The sequence below is a fragment of the Chrysemys picta genome, chromosome 6 (assembly GCF_011386835.1).
Source record: "Chrysemys picta bellii isolate R12L10 chromosome 6, ASM1138683v2, whole genome shotgun sequence".
Taxonomy (NCBI): domain Eukaryota; kingdom Metazoa; phylum Chordata; order Testudines; family Emydidae; genus Chrysemys; species Chrysemys picta.
The window spans coordinates 30124861-30138961 of NC_088796.1; the positions used below are offsets into that span (position 1 = coordinate 30124861).

At 44.8% G+C, this 14101-nt stretch overlaps 1 long non-coding RNA gene across 1 annotated transcript in view; it reads left to right on the forward strand.

Annotated features, from left to right (window-relative positions):
• The window catches only part of LOC122174409 (uncharacterized), a 32152-nt gene extending 23135 nt beyond the window's left edge, over positions 1 to 9017 (forward strand). Inside the window, exons 2-3 of the long non-coding RNA XR_006176159.2 lie at positions 7688 to 7743; positions 8102 to 9017. This is a non-coding gene — a long non-coding RNA (uncharacterized LOC122174409). The remainder of the gene's footprint in view (positions 1 to 7687; positions 7744 to 8101) is intronic.
• The last annotated feature ends 5084 nt before the right edge of the window (positions 9018 to 14101 follow it).

Sequence of the window (14101 nt, forward strand, 5' to 3'; positions counted from 1 at the left end):
GTGAGGTTCTTACCCACAAAAGCTTATGCTCCCAATACTTCTGTTAGTCTCAAAGATGCCACAGGACCCTCTGTTGCTTTTTACAAACAGAGTTGTCTCTCTGTTGGAGCGTGGCAGGAATGCAGACGTGATTGATCCAGGATTATATTTTACTAGTCTATTGAGTCCTACCTAACCCCAGGAGTAATCTAATTTAAATTAATGGAAATACTCTGTGAAATAAGGTAGTTCTCAGCATGGGTAAAGTGACAAAATCTGGGCTTTAATAATGTGTGCATTATAAAATGAGGAGAGTTGATAAGAAACTTCAGTGTGTTGGTAGCCAGAGAACAGTTGGCCATAGTGGGGCAGCCATAAGAATTACTGCTTTATTGTATTAATGTAATGGATTCAAGCTTTGGGTAGCAGTCTTAACTGGATTATTTGATTAAAAATTGTTGAGCCATTCCAGTGCAGTGACCTCCAGTCCCTCTTGTAGGATCCGAGTTTCAAACCCGACCTGAGTCCTTTATTTCTCCTAGCTTGACAAGAGGTGGGAGCATTGTGTCAGTGAGGTCCTTAACATTGTGTACCAGCCCTTGTTAGCTGATAGGGGTGGACAGTGATATTCCATAAGGTGAGGTGGCTATGAAGCGAATCCAATTGAGGGACAAAGGAAGGAGGCTGCTTCTCAGGTGTGTGTGTGTGGGAGTTAGAGTTTGCTTGTAACTGCATCTTATTAGGAAGAAGTATTCCTGTCAGGCAAAGCACAAAGTTGTAAGGGTTAAAAAGAAGTAGCTCCCCACTGAAAAGAGGTATGCTAGAAATTGTCTAAGTGAATCTTCAGAGGAGATAGACAAGCACGGGGGAAAAATAAAAGCTAACAAGCTTCCTTCTCTGAAAAAGAAAAAAAACACAATTAATAAAGCTGAAGCCTTGCATTATCCACTGTGTCCCAGAGACCTCTTGGTGCTAACTGGCAGAGGGCACCAGGACTCATAAGGATTACAGAAATTCCCTGGGTCTGGAGTGATGGCAGGAGATCCATCTTTATTTCCTGTTCCCATCCACATGATCTGGATCAGGTTACTCACAAGGCAGGAGTGTGGGGATGAAGGTTATGAGGGAGTGACAACCTTTCCAGAATTCACTCCAAATCTCTGTGTGATATCAAAGGTACTGTGCTTCTAGTCTCTTAATTTCCTCTTTATACTGCCAGGATTTTTGTCTCTGTTCCAATGCTGTCCACTTGGCTCAGTCTTCTGTTGTTATTTGGGTATGGCATTTCCTTCTGATTGCTGCCACCAGCACCTGCCTGTGCTACTTACTTATGCTTGACTTAATTTCTAGCGCGGTTGCTACGGTTAGATTAACTCAGTGGCAAGGGGGTGAGAGAAAAAGAAAATCTCCCTTTCAGAAAAGACATTTGTAGTAGAAACCAGAAGAAAAGAACCAGTTCAGACCCAATAGACTACTTTAGGGAATCTTTGCCCAATTCAGAGTATGTCTTTGCTATTGCCAGCTCTAAAAGATGCTGTGCAACATTTTAAAATCAACAAGGTGTCAACTAAAAATATGAAGTGAAAAAAAGGGATTTTGCTGAATTCTTCCATTTTTGGAATCTTTCTAAAAACAAATTGGTTCCAAGTCTCACACATTTATTTTATGCCATTTACAAATCCCAACCCTTCTCATCCCTGATTTATTTATTAAGGGAATGAAGCCAGTGAACTTTCTCCTTACTTCTATTCTCTGGCTCTAAACACTCAATTTCCAAGCCAGGGAATGTATTTTCCATTCCACTGTATATTTTTCTCTGTTTTCAGTATCGTTTACTCAACACATTACAACATATTATACATATGGGAACCCTAAACGAGTCCTGACCCAAGTCTTGTGACCCAAGTCCTGACCCAAGTCCTGACTCATGCCCTCCCTGGCTTGTGAAGGAGAGTCATGAACAACTGGTGGTACTCCTGACTGAAATAGCCAATGCCTCATTCAGAGAAGGGATCTTCCCTTCCTCTTTCAAACATGCAATAGTCTGAGGAAACCCGCCCTAGATACTTCATTCCTAGCCAACTCACCTGCTATATCAAATCTGTTATTTCTGAGCAAGCTCATACAGAAGCTAGCAAAAGGCCAACTAAAAGCTCATCTTACTGTAGCCAGCATTCTAGACCCAGCACACTCTGGATTCAGGCCAGGACATGGAACTAAAACTGCTTTAGTGGGACTTATGGATGATCTCCTCCTATCAATAGGCAGAGGACAAACATCCCTTCTCAAACCTCCTGACCTCTCTGTAACTTTCAACACTGTTAACCACGAGAGTCTGCTGTCTCACCTGAGAGAGGGCGCAGGAGTCCAAGGTAAAGCTCTGAAATGGTTTGAGTCCATACTGGAGGGATGCACCCAACAAGCAGTGATGGGGAAATTACACCTGTACCACTAGACCCTACACCTGTGGGGTTCCACAAGAATCAATTCTTTCCCCAGTGCTTTTCAACATCTACATGCTCCCGTTAGGTGAACTAGTCAGATGAGATGGACTCATGTGCCAGCAATATGTAGATGACACACAGCTCTACCTATCCTTCACCACACACAAGTACACCACTACCACCAAGATGTCTTAGATGAGATCAGCTCATGGGGATGAGGAACAGCTAGCTAAAGCTGAACCTGAGCAAAACAAAGCTGATGCTGGTGGCAGAGGAAAGTATTTTGAGGAATTTGCAGCCATGATGCAATCCCTTGTGATTGAAGGCACATACCCACAACTGGTCAGTTCAGAGGCCTCTTGGCTTTCCCACTGATTCTGAGCTCTCACATCAAAATGACCATGAGTAATGCTTTCTGTCATCACTAGCTGGCTAAGAGACTCCATCCCATCCTGGCAGACAAAGACCCGGCCTCAGTTATTCATGTTTTCGTTACCTCTTGGCTGGATTACAGTGATGTGATATACCTGGGCAGAAACTCTAAGTAGTACAAAACACTGCTCTTTTCCTTGGCAACACAGGCTACTGTGAGCACACCAACCCTGTCCTCCATTCTTTACCCTAGTTTCCCACAGAATATCTAATCAAATTTAAGGTTTGGGTCCTTATCTTCCAAGTGCTCTATGGCATGGGCCTAGGACACCCTAAAAGCCCTTCTACTGCTCCAGGATGAAGACCATGGTTAACAATTACACTCCTCTGCCACAATGAAATCCTCAATGATAAGTGTAAAGCTCATCTGTGCAGGAGACAAAACTCTCTCTGGGGATGGTCTGAGACTATGTAATGAACTCCCCCAGGAAGTAATGACCATCAAAAACCTTACCACTTTCTGCTCCAAGTGCATGTCACATTTCTTTGACCTTACCATCTCTAACATAAGCACATAGCAACAGGTATATTTAACAACAAAACAAAACAGATGGTCTACCAAAACAAGACACTTCTCTGCACATGTTTCTCCCTCTGGGGAGAGGAAGAGAGAACAAACAACAGATGACAGATATATAGTCATGTTGTTTAATGCACTGCTGGAAGGCACTCAGACATTACAGTGATGAGGGCAATAGAGTATAGACTAGAATGCCAGTAACAGAGTTTCTATTGACTTCGATCCTAATAGGGAAAGAAAAATTAAGAGCAGTGGGGAATGGAGACAGACTCATAAGAACGGCCATGCTGGTTCAGACCAATGGTCCATCTAGCCCAGTATCACGGCTTCTGACAGCAGCCAGTGCCACATGCTTCAGAGGGAATGAATAGCACAGGACAATTATTGAGTGATCCATCCCCTGTCAACCAGGGCCAGCTTCTGTCTCATGTCTTCATAGGTAGTTTCCTATTGTAGCTTGCCTCGTTCTAGGTCCTTGAGAGAGCTGTGTGAATAATGCATATTTTGGTTTGTGAGCAATTCCACAAAATTTAAAAAAATTGTTTTGGGTCAACCCCCAAATATTTTTTTTATTGGCAATTTTTGGCTAATTGAAAGAGTTGATTTTTTTTACTTTGAGTTGAATAAATTGTTTCTTTCTACCTGAAATTTTATCAAAAATGAAATATTTTGTTTGACCTGAAATATTTTATTTCACTTTCAACCATTTTTAAAGGTTTGATTATATTTTAAATAAAAATAAAGGAAAGTTTTAAACAAAATTGTTTCAAACTGAACAGTTGAAATGTTTCATTTAGAAAATGTTGAAACAAAGCATTTTGACTTTTTCAGAATTTTAATATCTTTTGGAATGGAACCATTTGGAGACATGGATGTGAATTCACAAAATGTTTTGGTGTTGCTGAATCTACTTCCCACCCCCCCGTAAAAAAGTTTAATCTGAAAATTTTCACCCAGCTCTAGTCTGATTCCGTGGCAGGCTATTCTCTGGCATTCTTTCAGCTATAGAACTCCTGGAACAAACTTGTAGTACATAGATAACTGAGTAATAATACAGTTTATGCTCATTAGCTTTTCTTAGTGCTTCTTTTAAGAACCTTCTGATCCAATTACCAATGTGAAGCTCCATAAGCCATTTACTTCTAACAGTCTAATGCAATTATATTCTTAGCAATTTAGCAGAACAAAAAACACATGGGGTGTTGGTGATTAAACCCTAATAACTGCATGTCAGTCATGCTGGGAACCAGATTGCACATGATCATGCATAACTGAAGGACAAGAAGGAAAGGGAGATTATGATTTTAGGTCCTGATCCTGAGAGATGCTGAACTCCTACAGGGCCATAGACTTAGTGAAAACTATAAAGTAGCAAACAAGTTTACATGTATGTCAGCCAAAGGTAGGTTTGCCTCTCAAGTTGGGTCAGAGCTGAGGAAGTTGGCAAGGCAGTGAAAGGAAACTCGCCTTGATGCTGCCTGTGCTGTACCTATTCTAGTGTAGATAAACAAGAGATTCCCGCCCGCATAACTGACAAGAGAGCACCTTTCACACACGCTAGTTATAAATGTTTTAAAATATTTTAAAGAAATGAATACTATCTTACTCTTTACTGCATAATACTGCCCTTTGTCCTTTACAAACTTAACTCATCTTCCTCTCGGGTGGGATCACTTCATTCACCACTCTAATGGTGCCTCCACCACTAGGGATGAGACGAGGCTAGTTCCACATTTTTGTCTCTCGGCCAAGACTACCAACCAGAGTGCAAATTAGTGCCAGCTGTAGTGGTGGTTTCTGGACTTAGTCCACCAAACTCATTAGGCCAGGAAGTGACTGTTATTGCATTCTGCTATGGGCAGAGTGTAATTAATTGAGCTGGAATTTGATCAGAATACCAGAGTTAGCAACCCAACTTCTAGGAAAAGTACCATGAGAGATAGGCCTTGTCTGCAGTACACAGTTTTATTAACAAAAGTCAGGTTTCGTCGACTAAAGAGTGGAGGTGTACATAGAACAATGCTCCTCCTGCTGATTTAACTGTCCTGCTGCGCCGATATAATAAAACCACCTCGATGAGCAGCATAGAGCTTTTTGCAACAAACGTAGAGCAATGCAGTGTCAGTGTAGACACTGCGCTTGCTTATGTCACCCTAAGTGGCCTCCAGGAGGTGTCCCACAATGTCCATCATGACTGCTCTGGCAAGCAGTTTCTACTCGGCTGCCGTGCAGCCAGGTACACAGGCATGCACACTTCCACTTTTAAAGCCCCAGAAATTTTTGAAATTTCACTTCCTGTTTGCTGGGCATGGACAGCTCATATTGAATCCCAGCTGACCATGCTGACTTTCTGCAGCAAACGCACTCCCACCTGGAGTACACTGGAGTTGCTGAATCTGTTGGGACTGTGGGGAAAGGAGGCTGTGCAGTCGCAGCTCTGATCTAGCCGTAGGAACTTTGACACCTAAGAGCCAGAGGTGGCATGTTTGTAGAAATTTTGGTGGTGCCCAAAACCTGTCCCCGCCCAAACTCCATCCCCCAAACTCCGCCCCCCACCTGCCCAAGGCTCTGGGAGGGAGTTTGGGTGAGGGAGGAGGTCTGGAGTGCAGGCCCTAGGCTGGGGCAGGGGATTGGGGTGCAGGCTCTGGGAGGGAGTTTGGGGATGGGAAGGGTGCAGGGGTGAGGGCTGTGGGGTGTGGCTGCAGATCAGGTGTTTGGAGTATGGGAGGGGCTCAGGGCGAGAGTAAAGGTGTAGGAGGTGAGGGCTCTGGCTGGGACTGGGGATAAGGTGTTTGGGGTGCTGGAGGGGCTCAGGACTAGGGTAGAGGGTTGAGGGTGTGGTGGTGAAATCTCTGACTGGGGGTGTGGGCTCTGGGGTGGGGCAGGGCTGGGGATGAGTTTGGGGTGCAGGCATGCTGCTCCGGGACAGGGGCCAGAGAGGAGGACTCCCCCAAGCCCTTTCCCTGCTGGCAGCAGCAAGCTCTGGGGGAGGAGCCCCCCTTTCCTTCCCCCCCCAGCAGCACACTCACCCCCACCACTGTCACTGCATGTGCTCGTAGGGCCCCTCTCAGGTCCAGGAATCTCCCTCGCCTCCCCCATGGTGGGTGCCGGGGGGTGCTGCGTGAGCCTCCTCCCCTGCTGTTGCCCCTGACTGTAGCCTCACTGGGGGTGAGGGATGGGGCTGCCTCCTTGCCCAGCACAGGGCAGGAGCGGTGACTGCAGGCAGGGGGCCCCCTGTGCTGCTGGAGGGTCCTGCCGGAAAATGAAAGAGTCTGAGGGGGAAGGGCAGGCTCAGAGTCAGTCTGCCCTGGCAGTGGAGATGGGGGGGGGTACTAGGACCCTGCGGCAGCAGTTGCTGCCGGGAGGCAACATGGAGCTGCACACGGAAGAGACAGGGACACTGCTCCAGGGGCCCGTGAAAGGCGAGCGGGGGCCGGGGGCAGCAAGTCGGGGCCAGGGGACAGTCGGGGAAGGTGTGTGTGGGGGGGTGCAGGTGGGGCCGGGTAGAGGGGACTCCCGGCCCCAAGTATTGCTGGAGCTGGGCCCCTGGCTCTGAATATTGCTGGTGCCCGAGCACCACGTGGGTATGGAACTCGCCACCTATGCTAAGAGCAGATTGCTCATGGCATGGATGAGAAGGGGCACGAAAGGGACACGCAGTTGTGCTGTGTTAAGATCAAGGAGCTGAGGCAGGTGTACCAGAAGGCAATTGAGGCCAAATATTGCTCTGGTGTGGCACCGATACAAGGATCTACACGCCATCCTTGCTGGTGACCCCACCTCCACTGCCAAGAACTCCGTGGATACTTCGCGAGGGGAGGATTGGAGGTAGTAGCCAGTGGAGTTAACCCTGAAGATGAAGTGGTGGACAAGGAGGTTGAGTTGGAGGAGGATATGGGACAGGGGACAGGCTACAGGCTCATTCGATGGCATGGTGAGCCAGGACCTCTTTTCACTCCAGAGGGGTCTAGCTAGTCCCAACAATCCAGCTTTGGCGTGCCTGAAGCAGGAGAGGGGAGCTCATTTTGCTTTGATAGTGCCTGATGATATGAGGTAGAGGTGTCCTTTATTTTGTTACATGGTGCACATGGGAGAAAGGATCGAAATTAACAGCACTAGGTACTGTTTGTATCTGCTTCACATTCCCCTGTGCAGCTAAACAATGAGAGCCTTGCAGAGAAGTTTCTTATTGGCCACTGAGATCTCCCGGGAATCCTCCATAGAGATCTCTAGGAAATTTTCCTGCAGATACTCTGCTGTCCTTTGCCAATGGTTCCTTGACAGAGCTGCTTTGTTTCTTCCCCCATTGTAGGAAACTTTGCCATGCCAATCGTCAATTACTTCTGCAAGAACCAAAGCAACACACAGGTGAGCAGCATATGGACCCAGTCTGAAGCTGCACGCATGCAGGAGATGCACCCTTGCATCTTCAGTTATCCTCAGTAATGTGATTTCAGCTTCAATCTCCCCCGATTCTGGAAAACGGTGCCAGTATTCAGAATATTGTCCCTAGGTGTATGTATTGATCCCCTTCTGAACCCACCCAGACCCTTTGTCCTATCTCGCACCACCCCCTCCTGCGACACATTCACTATGTTTAGTGCTCTGGCCATGTTGCGTGCTTGTCAAGGGAAAGTGAGAAGGAGATGTATGTAACTTTTATGATTCAAGACTGTGAATACACACACAGTACTGCCTTTGTGTATTATTTCTTTTGCTTCTTCAGATGTGCCCTTGAGGGCCAGCTCCTACACACCAGTGAAGCGCCTGACAGATAAGGAAGCAAATGAGGAGGAGTAAGGAGGACATGTTTCGCGAAGTGCTGCAATCATCAAATCAGGCTGATAGCGAGCACAGAACGCGGAGAGAGACAAATGAAAAATTAGAAATGAACAGCCAGGAGAGGAGCCAGTGCCAGAGCCAGAGCCAGAAGTGGATAATAAAGCTCATGGAGGATCAGACAGATGTTGAGGCCCCTGATTGCACTGTAAGCAGAACACATGCATGCTCAACTCCCAGTGCAGCCCATACGCAACTGCCTTCCTTGCCCTCCCCAAACTCCCCACACATGTTCCTCGCATGTTCCTGGCCCGTCGCAGTACCCCTTGCGCTCCACCCCAAGGACATTTTCCATAATGACAGCTGGACTTACACACACACCTGTGAGATCCTCACTTTAGAGGGTGCTACTCACTGTCATCCCTTGTAAGAAATGTAAATCTGTGTATTGCTGTTTAATAAAAATTTAGTCTTACAAAGACAGTGATTCTTTAGAATGTAAGAATGGCCAAACTTAGTCAGACCAAAGGTACATCTATCCCAGTATTCTGTCTTTTGACCTGGGGTCAATGCCAGGTGCCCCAGAGGGAATGAACAGAACAGGTAACCATCAAGTGATCCATCCATGTCCCCTATTCCCAGCTTCTTGCAAACAGAGGGTAGGGACACGATCCCTGCCCATCCTGGCTAATAGCCATTGATGGACCTATCCTCCATGAACTTATAACAGAATTCAAAAAAGAACTGATAGTCTTGGCCTTCACAACATCCTCTGGCAAAGAGTTCCACAGGTTGACTGTGCATCATGTGAAGAAATATTTTCTTTTGTTTGTTTTAAACCTGCTGCCTGTTAATTTCATTTGGTGACCCCTAGTTCTTGTGTTATGAGAAGGAATAAATAAAACTTCCTTATTTACTTTCTCCACACTAGTCATGATTTTATAGACCTCTATCATATCCTCCCCTTAGTCATCTCTTTTCCAACCTGAAAAGTCCCACTCTTATTAATCTTTCCTCAGACGGAAGCTGTTCCATACCCTTAATAGTTTTTGTTGCCCTTTTTGGAAACTTTTCCAATTCAATATGTCTTTTTTGAGATGGATTGACCAGAACTGCACACAGTATTCAAGATGTGGGCATACCATGGATTTATATAGGCAATATGATATTTTCTATCTTATTATCTATCCCTTTTTTAATGATTCCCAACATTGTGTTTGCTTTTTTGACTGCCGCTGCACATTGAGTGGATGTTTTCAGAGAACTAAGACTCCAAGACTAAGAAGAACTAAGACTCCAAGATCTCTTTCTTGAGGGGTAACAGCTAATTTAGATCCCATAATTTTATATGTATAGTTGAGTAGTTTTGTATCATCTGCAAACTTTGCTACCTCACTGTTTACCCCTTTTCCCAGATCATTTATGAATATGTTGAATAGTACTGTGACCTACACAGGGTGGTTGCAACAGAAATTCATACATAGTGGCAACTGGCACATTTGCAGACTACAATTAATGCTCAGGTAATAATCATTACAGGGGTCATTCAAGGTGGCAAACAATGCCTGGCTCAATTCATTACATAAAGACACATTACTGGGGCTCATTGGCAAAATGCTGCTTCAAAGCATCCCCCTGTTGAGTCCCTCTAATAGCCCTAGTGTCTGGCTGCTCAAAATCAGCTGCCAGGTGCTCCAGCTCAATGCTCCACCCCTGGGGAAACTTTTCCCCCCTGGCTTCACAAATGTTATGCAGAGCACAGCAGGCTACTATGACCATGGGAATATTGTCCTCATTGAGCTCTAACCCACCAAATAGGGAGCGCCAGCAAACCTTTAATCTACCAAACGCACATTCTGTGGTCATTCAGCACCTACTGAGTCTGTTGTTGAAGTGCTTCTTGCTGACGTCAAGGTTTCTGGTGTAAGGCTTCATGCGCCACGGGAGTAAGGGGTAGGCTGGGTCTCCCAGGATCACTATGAGCATTTCCACATCCCCTATTGGAATCTTCTGGTCTAGAAAGAAAGTCCCTGCATGCAGCTTTCTATACAGGCAAGTGTTTCTCAAGATGCGTGTGTCATGCACCTTCCCTGATCACCCCATGTTGATATCAGGGAAACAACCCCAGTAATCCACCGGCACCTACAATCCCATAGAGAAGTAGCTCTTACTGCTGATGTACTCTGTCACAATATGGTCTGGGGCCAAAATTGGGATGTGTGTGATGTCCATTGTCCTGCTGCAGTTAGGGTATCCCATTGCTACAAAGCCATCCAATATTTCATGCACATTGCCCAGAGTCATAGTCCTTCGTAGCAAGAAGCTATTAATGGCCCTGCATACTTGTATCACTATAACCCCCACGGTGGACTTCCCAACTCCAAACTGATTCACAACTGACCGGTAACAGTCTGGAGTTGCCAGCTTCCGCACAGCAACCACCACTCACTTTTCCATCATTAGGGCAGCTCTCATTTTGGTGTTTTGCACTGCAGGTTGGGGCTAGCTCCTCAGAGTTCAAGGAAGGTGGCTTTGTGTATACAAGAGTTCTGAAGCCATTGCTCTTCATCCAGGGCTGGCTCTAGCATTTTTGCCGCTCCAAGCACACAAAAAAAAGAAAAAGAAAAAAAAAGCCGCAATCGCAATTGTGATCGCCGGCAAGTCCTTCGCTCCAAGAGGGAGTGATGGCCCCGCCGCTGAATTGCCGCTGAATGGCCGGACGTGCTCCCCCCTCTTCATTGGCCACCCCAGGCACCTGCTTGCTAGGCTGGTGCCTGGAGCCGGCCCTGTCTTCATCCCATACCTGCATCACAATCCAATCCCAGCACTTGGTGCTTATTTCCCGAGCCCAATAGCTATGTCCACATAGCAGTTGGCAGCTGCTTTGTGAATGCCAACATCAATCTTGAATTGTTTCTTTCCACAGATTCCTGTTCAGATTCGTAACTCATGAAATACTGCAGGATCAGCTGCGTTGTGTTCATAATGCTTATCACAAGACTGGGAGCAGTGCAGGATCCATGCTTTCAGGCAGAGATGGCAGGCACAAAGTTTACAAGGGCAGTTGAAAAATGGTGTGAAATGCCGTCGGAAGCCCTTGGAATTATGGGATGAAGAGAAGTGCATCATGGGGCAGTGATCCCACCCTCATGATAAACTGCAATCCATTCCCAGAACTCCTAGTGGGAGAATGTGGTGATTTTCATAGTGAGCTAGCTACCCACCGTGCACTGCTCTCTCTGTCGGAGCTAGAGCAAGGAGCATTGTGTGAACATGCACAAGTGATGTAATTACAGCCATTTATGATTGTCGACTTAAGTCAACTTAACTCTCTGGTGTAGACATGGCCTCAAAGACCAAATATCAAGACTTTGATTTTACATCTCTTTTGAATGATGGTGCCTCCAGAAGCACAGGGTCACTGAACTCGAGATGGGTTTGAAACAAAAGCTTGGATCCAAACTAGAGCTGTGTGAATTTTTTTTGGCTGAAACTCATCTCTCTTCCCCACCCCTATACATATTTGGGTCAACAAACATTTCACAAATTTGTTTAGAATTTACCAAATTGCTTCATCTGGATTTTTTTTTAAAAACAACAACCACCACCAAATGTTTTGTTTTGACATTTTCAACCTTAAATATTTTGACATTTTGAATTTTACTTCAATGTTCTTTAAATTTTTTTTTTTTAAAAGTCAATAAAATTTTTGTTTCTCAGGAAACAAAACATTTTATTCAGCCCAAAAAGAACTTTTTTTTTTTTTAATTTTTCAGTTTGCAGAAAAAGTAGAAAAAATTGTTTTGGGTTGACGAAATGAATATTTTTTCCCATTTTTTCAGTTCATCCAGCTATTCTCACAGATCTATTTCAAACACATTTGGAATTTAGCAGGGATGGTGGGGGTGGATTTGCATTCTACACCTGATCCTTTAAATTAGGCTTGGAAGGATTAGATTTTTATTGGTAAATGTTGATTTCACCATGAATACACAAACTGATGAAAACTATTTCCACTGAGAATAATCAACATTTACAGATAGGCATAATAAGAAAAATGCTGCTTCAGAATGTAGAGTTTAAGGATATTGATTTGTATATTTTGACATGTGATATTGACAATTGGTGTTTTAACAGACATAAAGCTTATCTCAATGTCAATTGTCATTCAATAATCCATCTGATCTCCCTTTGTCTGACTCCTCACCCCACTGTGGAAGTTTAAATTGATAAAAAATTTAAAAAATGCTTAAGAATAAACATCTGTATTATCTGTGGAAATTATTAAAAAAATCAAACTTACCAAGCCTTCTTATAAAGGGCCAAAATAAAAATTCTGATCTGGACAGCCTCTAACATTGGGGGGGGGGGGTGTCAGATGGAGACCTGAACCCAGATTTTGCTCTCTCCACCTGTACTAGTTTATTGACTTAGTATCGATTCAAAGGGAATGCTACTTTTTGCAGCATCTAATCATTCCTGGGAGGTCTCCCACCTAAATACTGACCTGGCTTGACCCAATTTAGCTTATTATGAGATCTGAGCAGACCACAGCACAAGGTGGTATGGCTGCAGGCCTAAGTGGAATCCTTCAGTACTAACCCTTTCCCACTTAGCTATCAACCTCCCAGTGTTGATTCACTACAAATGGAAGCAAGCACCAAAAGTGCAATGTAGCATTGTTACCTGAACAGCAGTAAAAGGTATAATGTGCTGCAAACACAACCAGTAAATATCACTGAACTAAGCATTCACCATCTGTTCAATTAGCTTTACAATAAATAATTAGTATCACAGCATTTAAATCGAACACGGGCTGGGAAGCTTTCATGCTCTTTAGAAGACAGCATTCAATTTAGTGTCTCACACTGTTTCCTGAGCCGTTTTCCCAGGAGCATTGGTGTGAAGTGTTAAAAAATAGGTCTTTTCCTCTGCTCCTCATCTATCATACGGGAATATTCTAAACAGGTAACTATGTAAGTAACAAACAGGTGTGCAAATCTATTTTGGGGGCATTACAGAACATTTGTAACACTAACAATGTTTCTGATGAAGCTGGTTGGAACTTCAGTAATATTTGCTACAATAGACAGTGGTTCTGATGAGAGGCTGCCTCATTCTCTCTTGCCACAGCTGTTCCATTCTGGATAAATAGTCATTTGGGTGAGAGTGAGAACAAGCATGAGAGTGACTCTATAGCCTGGTGGTTAGAGCACTCGCTCAGGATCCAATCCTTCTGTTCCAATGACTAATTATTTATCCAGGGTGCAACAGCTTCAACAGGAGATTGATGAAACTCCACATCAGAATATCCCATAGCACAATGGTTACAGCTCTCTCCTGAGAGGTGGTAGATCCCTGTTCCCTTCCTGAGGTGGAGGGGACTTGAACTGGAAGTCTCCCCCATCCCAGGTGAGTTATCCTAACCACTAGGCAATGAGTTATGAAGATGTCCTTCCCCTCGGCTGCTTTGTGTGAACACGCCTGAGTGGCTCAAACCAGTAGACGGCCTCGGGAACATGCCTGCCAGGTCAGGCCCTACATGCAACTTAGGCAGCCAAACATCTATCTTCCCCTGGTTTGTGCGTCACTCTGGGGCTTAGGCAGCCAGATGCTTAGGGGGAGGCAACCGCGTGCATGTTCAGAAGCAGAAATGTAGGTGCTTATGGAACTTTTTACTGCAAAAACTTAGGCTCCGAGTGAGTTTAGGCACTTATAGGTTCGACAGGACCTTTGTGAATTGCAATGGAGTCCAAAACTGGGATTTAGGTGCCTAAATCAGGGGTTTAAGTGCTGAAGTTCTTTTGGAATCTAGGCCATAGTCACTGCCATATTAATACCTTATTATCTCTTTTGTATAGTCAGACTAGTAACATTATATCTAGACTTATGCTGGGCAAGATAAAGAAATTATTTCTATCCACCTCACCCCCTTCCAATTTTACAG